Genomic DNA, 8,633 nt, shown 5'->3' with positions numbered 1-8,633 from the left:
TTGTTATTGAAATGGTGTGGCATCCTAAACGGGGGAAAAACAGACAACCTTCGTGCCAAGTTGTGCCTCAAAATGAAATTAACGACCTTCTGAATGAATGTAAACTTCTTACTGACGCTGACCCTCTTGGAAATTAAAAGGATTGGTTTATTATGCAAAACTATAAGATTAAATTCTGTCAAAGCTTAAAAATCTGTTAGAGGCCAAGAGCTCATGAAATAAATACTTTTCAATAAAGCCCAATTACGAAAGTCCCCTCCCCCAAATAAACCAAAATAGCCCAATTACGAAGACTTAGTCCTCTCGATTATCCCAAACCTTTCGTCAGCTTAGTCTCTCCTTTGAGGCAAAAATGTCCTGAAAACAATATAATATTTATTGAAAATAGAACTCCTCTTGACTGAAACTCATCATGGGGACCTGTTGTCTGGAAGTGCTGGGGAGCTCCTCTGCTTTAGGCCCGTTTCATCAAGTGCAGACGGCCTGGGAACACCGCTTCCACTACAGTGACTGTTCGCGTGCTACTGAGACTTTGTACTACTACGACGGGAATGCGGTTTCGCACCTGTGTGTTCATCATCGCAAAGTTATGTAACCATTTAGTAACTTGTTTTTGCCTACAGTAAACATCGTTAATTTTAAACGCCGTACCAAAGTGCTTTACCTCTCCTGCTCCTACTCGCTTCCTTCATTCGGCCTAGTTTGCAGATCACAGGAGCAGACCCACGCGCCGCCATCAAGGCGAGGTACAAAAATATCAGTCTCGCCCAAAGAATTTTCTTAAAAACCTAAGTTGGGTGATTACTCTCCAACCTTGTCTTGAGGCGACTGTGATATTTCTGGCTGTGGTACATTTTGCTAGAAGCTCGCCTTGATGCAACTTGATACACGCGAAGTAGCATAAGGGAGAAAAGTAGAGTGAGGTACAAGCAGCAGATGGTACAGTACGTACCAGTCCGTGGGTGTGTCCGCCAATTGCACTGAACTTGCTTCTGACTGGCAGGCACATTCGGGTGTTGCGGGCCAAAACGCCTACCTTATCTTATTAATTATTTATATACTTGTCTCTGTATTGAACTCAGTTTCTAGTATGACAATCTCTCATGGTTACCGTACAAGACTACTGTTCTTGTTTATTAAATTTCAGTAGTTTTGAGAAACAAGAGAGTAATGATACTACTTTGCCTGCGCTACACACTCTGTCCCTGGCGTTCTGGAGGAACGGACATGTCGTACTCTATCTCGGAAGTTGGATAGAAAAGTTACCGTTCAATTAAAAAAAGCTACACTATGTGATCGAAAGTATCGAGACACCCTCAAAAACATACGTTTTTCATATTAGGTGCATTGTGGTGCACCCTACTACCAAGTACTCGATATCAGCGACCCCAGTAGTCTTTAGACATCGTGAGAGAGAAGAATGGGGCGCTCCGCGTAACTCACGTATTTCGAACGTGGTCAGGTGATTGGGTGTCACTTACGTCATTCGTCTGGGCGCGAAATTTCCACACTCTTAAACATACCTAGGTCCACTGTTTCCGATGTGATAATGGAAACGAGAAGGGACACATACAGCACAAAAGCGCACAGGCCGACCTCGAATGACACAGACCGCCGACAGTTGAAGAGGCTCATAATGTGCAATAGGCAGACATCTATTCAGACCATCACACAGGAATTCCAAACTGCATCAGAATCCACTGCAAGTACTATGACAGTTAAGAGGGAGGTGATAAAACTTGGATTTCATGGTCGATTGGCTCCTCATAAGTCACACATCATGCCGGTAAATGTCAAGCAACGCATCGCTTGGTGTGAGGAGCGTAAACACTGGACGATTGAACAGTGGAAAAACGTTGTGTGATGAATCACGGTACACAATGTGACTATCCGATGGCAGAGTCTGGGTATGGCGAATACCAGACAAACTTCATCTGCTAGCGTGTGGCAACAGTTAAATTCGGAGGTGGTGATGTTATGGTGTGGTCGTGTTTTCATGGAGGGGGCTTACACCCCTTGTTTCCAGAATGAGATTTTCACTCTGCAGTGGAGTGTGCGCTGATATGAAACTTCCTGGCAGATTAAAACTGTGTGCCCGACCGAGACCCGAACTCGGGACCTTTGCCTTTCGAGGCCAAGTGCTCTACCAACTGAGCTACCGAAGCACGACTCACGCCCGTTACTCACAGCTTTACTTCTGCCAGTATCCGTCTCCTACCTTCCAAACTTTACAGAAGCTCTTCTGCGAAACATGCAGAACTAGCACTCCTGAAAGAAAGGATACTGTGGAGACATGGCTTAGCCACAGCCTGGGGGATGTTTCCAGAATGAGATTTTCACTCTGCAGCGGAGTGTGCGCTGATGTGACACCCGTTGTTGTTTTCCGTGGTGTTACCATAGTACAGGCCTACATTGATGTTTAAGCACTCTCTTGCTCCCCACTATTCAAGATCAATCCGGGGATGGCGATCGCATCATTCAACACAATCGAGCACCTGTTCATAATGCACGGCCTGTTGCGGATTGGTTACACGACAATAACGTCCCTGTAATGGACTGGCATGCACATTGTCCTGACCTGAATCCTATAGAACGCCTTTGGGATGGTTTGGAAGGCCAACTTCGTGCTAGGCCTCACCGACCAACATTGACACCTCTCCTCAGTGCAGCACTCCGTGAAGAATGGGCAGTCATTTCCCAAGAAACCTTCCAGCACCTGACTGAATGTATGCCTGCGAGAGTGGAAGCTGTCACCGCGGCTACGGTTGGGCCAACACCATACCGAATTCCACCATTACCAATGGGAGTCACCATGAAATTGTAAGTCGTTTTCAGCCAGAAGTCCGGATATTTTTGTTCACAAAGTGTATGTCAAGCGTTTAAAATATGTGAATATTTAAAATAATAACCAAACAGGATACATTAATGAAAAGTTCGCCCGCCATTATTGTTAGTACTTCAGATCTTATACTCTGTAGATAGAGAAACTAACCTGGACAGGTGACATCCCACAAAAAGCACAAAAAAATGTTTCAAATGGCTCTGAGCACTATGGGACTTAACATCATAGGTCATCAGTCCCCTAGAACTTATAACTACTTAAACCTAACTAACCTAAGGACATCACACAACACCCAGCCATCACGAGGCAGAGAAAATCCCTTACCCCGCCGGGAATCGAACCCGGGAACCCGTGCGTGGGAAGCGAGAACGCTACCGCACGACCACGAGATGCGGGCATAAAATGCACAATCACAGCTTCGGCCTCCGCCGAATAAGATCCCACGACCGACAAGCTGTCTTCTGCGCTGGGGGCACAACATTACAAGACGACAGGTTGGTGGAAAGAACGGTCAGAGACTCTTATTTAAGTTCTCGAGATCTCTCGAGCTCTTAGATCTGACTTCCAAAGGACGCATAATTTTTACGGTGGAGTGGATCTTGGAACGAAACATACGAATGGCGGAACCTGCCGTTTATTATCTGATCGGCTAAGGCGAATTTTCTATATCTGTAGAATTTGAAGCTATATTCCCGTTTGTTAGATATGAATAAATTAAGTGATGCAAAATAATAGCATGAGCCTTCTAATGTCGTGTTTTGAGTGTCTAGATGCGAAGAACCTTGTTAAACCAAGCACGAATGCCTTTGTTGTACTGTTCATAAACCCTCGAATCCGGAGCGATACTCTATCCAAGGAGCGATGTCCAGCTGATAAGGATTAGTTTTTCTTTAAGTCAGTTAAAATTTGGACTGATTTAGGTAAGAATCGTAGAAGGGTTGGAGAAAAATATTCAAAGACCGCTAGATACGCATGCCTCAACACAAATGCCGATGCTAGTAAAGCCTGCAGGTGGTACCGTTGTATTTGACTACGAATGCACCTGTGGAATGGCCACAATACGTTTAGTTGTGAGTACATCTTGTCGGAGCTAAGTGGATCCGAACGTAGGTAAATAGTTGGTGCTCGTATGATGAATGCTTCTGTAATCAAGGTAGCCGAAGTATTTGGCGTTTCATGAGGCGCTGTACCGAAGCTTTACATCGCGTAAGGTGAAAATGGGAAACCATCACCAGTAAGTCCCAATTCGCCAAAAGTGTTGAATGATCGTCACGGACCGTCATGGGAGGCAGGCTTGGTGAGAGGACAACGGCTGCAGAAGTCACTGCATGGCCATCACGAATCCTGTCAATACAAAGAGAAAAAAAGGTTGGCTCTCCATAATCTGGCAAATACAGGACGGAACTCCAAAGCCACAGATCAGTGACGTAAATCCCCGTAACAGGAACATGTGATCCCTAAGCCATAAGACTGGACTGTGGAGTAATGGAAGAAAGTCGTTTGGTAGAATGAGTCTTGTATCAAACTGTTTCCAACTCCTGGGTGAGTTTAAGTCTGTCGTACGCCGGCCCAACCCAACGACGTAGAGTGCTTGCTGCCGAGAGTGAAACATCAGTGGTGATTTGGGCAGACCCATCGTGGTGTTCCATAGGCTCTAAGGTTACACTGAAAGGTCACTTCACTGCTAAGAATTATGTGACCATTTTGGCTCATTAGGTCCACTCCGTGGTACAATATTTGTTTCCTAGTGGCGATGCCAGGTTCCAAGACAACTCCCATCGTATAGGACAGGTATTGTCACTCTGGGGATAAATTGTCACATCTCTCCTGGCCACTACAATCACCAGATGTCAGTCTTACTCAGCCTTTGTGCTCTGCTTTGGATATAAAGATGCGTAATCCATCATTGTTGCCGTAACTTCCCACTATTTAGCAGGAAGAACGGTATGATATTCTCTTGAAAACGATACGGGTGCTGGAAGCTGTTTAGAATGTCAATGGTTTTCCTACACCTGGTGGCACGGTAATGCGTTGTGCCACAGAAGCCGTTACTTGGCGTTTAATACGCATGCGAAATGGGATGTCCAAGAAATGTACTTTAAACATCTCATTTGTGTCAACCGAGGTGGATGGCATATCGTACTAATTTATTTTAGGCAGCTGTTTAGGGTGAATATTTGTCCAGACGTTCGACCAGTTACTGTAGCATATTTTCTAATTCTAGGGTGCTCTGGGGAGCCATTATTTAAGTCCTAATAAATATAAGAGTCCAGGGGCATGAAAGGGAAGCAGTGGTTGGGAAGGGAGTAAGACAGGGTTGTAGCCTCTCCCCGACGTAATTCAATCTGTATATTGAGCAAGCAGTGAAGGAAACAAAAGAAAAATTCGAAGTAGGAATTAAAATCCATGGAGAAGAAATAAAAACTTTGTGGTTCGATGACATTGTAATTCTGTCAGAGACAGCAAAGGACTTAGAAGAGCAGTTGAACGGAATGGACAGTGTCTTGAAGGGAGGATGTCTTGAAGGGAGGATATAAGATGAGCAAGAACAAAAGCAAAAGGAGGATAATGGAATGTAGTCGAATTAAGTTGGGCAATGCTGAGGGAATTAGATTAGTAAATGAGACAAAGTAGTAAAGGGGTTTTTCTATCTGGGGAGCAAAATAACTAATGATGGTCAAATAGAGAGGATTTAAAATGTAGACTGGCAATGGCAAGGAAAGCGTTTCTGAAGAAGAGCAATTTGTTAACATCGAGTATAGATTTAAGTGTCAGGAAGTCATTTCTGAAAGTATTTGTATGGAGTGTAGCCCTGTATGGAAGTAAAACATGGGCGATAAACAGTTTAGACAAGAAGAGAATAGAAGCTTTCGAAATGTGATGCTACAGAAGAATGCTGAATATTAGATGGGTAGACCACATAACTAATGTGGAGGTATTGAATAGAATTGGGGAGAAGAGAAGTCTGTGGCACAACTTGACTCGAAGAAGGGACCGGTTGGTAAGACATGTTTTGAGGCATCAAGGGATCATCAATTTAGTATTGGAGGGCAGCGTGGAGGGTAAAAGTCGTAGAGGGAGACCAATAGATGAATACACCAAGCAGATTCAGAACGATGTAGGTTGCAGTAGGTACTGGGAGATGAAGAAGCTTGCACAGGATAGAGTAGAATGGAGAGCTGCATCACACCAGTCTCAGGACTGAAGACCACAACAACAATAATAAATATGTCGTGCAATTCCGCAAAATTTACACTCCTATTTAACTTTTTCCCTAAAATTAACTGGCCACGTAATAAAATAGCCATTTCTATTGCCACACTTCTATTGGACACAAGAAGCTTTGGTGCTTCATAAATTGAAACAGTGTCTTTATAACGGAATCGTCGCGGGCTGTAAGCATTTTGAAAGTCCTCCGAAGGACATGGCATTACAGTGTCTCTCTATCTGGTAAGATATTCTCAAGGTGTAGACCCTGTAGACGTTGCTGCGGCCAATATCTTTCTATTTAGCACCGCAAGTACGGAGCGGGATATATGGCAGTTACATGTAACAGTTTTGAGCAAACAGAAACACTGATGTAAAACGGCTCTTGAACTCCTTCCCTTTCTCTTACATCGTTTTGGCAGATTGTAATACGCGTTAACATTTTTCTCTCTGTCCAGTTGCTCATTAGCACTGCGCGTGTGTCGGTGTATAGTCTATCGTAAATGTGTAAGATTCTCCACTTTTTCATCCATGTTGTGTTGGCAGAAGAGCCAATACCGTGTTACTAGTGGAGGCCGAAATCCACGCGTTTTAGCTCACGCAAGTTGGCGTGAGGAGGGAAGGACTATACTGACGTGAGGTCTGGAACATGACAAGGAATTAGAATTCAGAAAGCGGACGTAATTAGTTTGATACTTAACTTTAATTCATTAATGATGAACGTCGCTCTTGACTGTACATGATTCACAATTTTATCAGAATATATTCTTGAAGAATATGGCACCTTGCTAGGTCGTAGCAAATGACGTAGCTGAAGGCTATGCTAAACTGTCGTTTCTGCAAATGAGAGCGTATGTAGTCAGTGAACCATCGCTAGCAAAGTCGGCTGTACAACTGGGGCGAGTGCTAAGGAGTCTCTCTAGACTAGACCTGCCGTGTGGCGGCGCTCGGTCTGCAATCACTGACAGTGGCGACACGCGGGTCCGACGTATACTGACGGACCGCGGTCGATTTAAAGACTACCACCTAGCAAGTGTGGTGTCTGGCTGTGACACCACAATCCAAGTAACTGTTCTGACTGGTGATCATCACAAAGTTGCGGTACAGTTGATCCTTATTTGTTTATTTTTGCACCACGATTTTCAGGCGACCTTTTGAATGTTCTCTAACTCGAAGTCACTATTTCAAATTATGGACACGTCGTCCACGTAAGCTTGTACGACTAAGCATTCGTAATTCACGGAAGAGGCACCTGCTAAGCTAGAAAGGTGGCAGCATGTATGATGATAAACTTCTCTCACCCTGATATTATCATTTCACCAGACGAAGCCAGCCAAGAGAAAGAAATCTTCTGTGACATCGATACATCTACGGCAGGAAAGTCGTTGGGGTCATTCCACGCATGTTTCAGACTGCCTGTTATCCTCTGCGCGCTTTGTCAGGAAGCGTGGCGTCAACTACAGCTAACACTCGCTCTCTTGGTGTCCACCCTGGAGCTGGAGGTGTTCCGAGAGCGTCACGCGGGATCCTCTGCGATCTGCTGATGAGTAACGAACACCTTATTAATTTTGTACGTCGCGAGCAGCCTTCAGCCTATCTTGCGTTCAATAGGAGGATTCGAAAGTTATATTTCATTCCGTTACATACACTCACTCACTAAAGACATAGTTGACATACTGTAAGGTGTCAAATCCAACAGCTTCCATGAAAACCCTGACATGATAAGCAAATCCAGTAGTATGTCACATAGCTCAGAATAAATCGTGAAATTAAATTAACCAAAGCAATACGAGTAACGAGTGAGCAAATGGAATCCCGCAGACTAACACAAGAATGCCTAAATGCATGTCATACCTTCCCACCGTGAGGCAGACGCAGTTCCGAGGGGAGAAACGAGAACAGAAGCCGAGAGCAGAACCGTGTTAAGCTAGAAGGCCCTATGATAAGGGATGGACTGGACACCCACGTCGCCAGCTAACCACTAGGACAACGCCAGCTGCAAGTTTTAGGCTGAGACTTTTTCGAGTCTCTGTTACGTTAGGACCACGCCCCAGCCCATGTTAAAGGATAGAGCCCTCCAGAAGAACAGTATAGATCCTACGATAACGCTAAAAGGACCACACTAGCTTGAAGTTTTAGCGTGAGACTTTTTCGCGTCTCTGTTACGTTGCAAACTTTAAAAACATTGCCCCACCACGAAAAGTATAACGTTTCTCATTGGATAGACAGAATTTTTGTAGGTGGAGCTTAAGGTTAACATTGAGACCCTGATTGGTCAGATGAAAACACAGCCAGATAGTTTTTTTAAACCAACTTCGGTAAATGGTAGTAAGGAGAAGTTAGGAGAAGTGAGTTGGTTCCGAGACGACGATCTGGATGGCTGCTGCGCCGGCCGCTGCCCCCCTGAAGCTGCCTAACCAACGAAAAGGTAATGAAAGCACGCGATGCCGCATAACAGCGCATAAAGCTTCACTCAGAACTGCAGAAGTCTCATCTGTTACACCTCCTTTTTTTCGTAATACTAGTGTCGGTCGTAAATTGAAGCTCATGGTGTTCACATTTGCCACTTGAAGTAAAAATCTGA

Source organism: Schistocerca gregaria, chromosome 7 (genome assembly GCF_023897955.1).
Source record: "Schistocerca gregaria isolate iqSchGreg1 chromosome 7, iqSchGreg1.2, whole genome shotgun sequence".
NCBI classification, from domain to species: domain Eukaryota; kingdom Metazoa; phylum Arthropoda; class Insecta; order Orthoptera; family Acrididae; genus Schistocerca; species Schistocerca gregaria.
The sequence above is the reverse complement of the archived record's forward strand: the minus strand, read 5'-3'. Positions refer to the sequence as shown.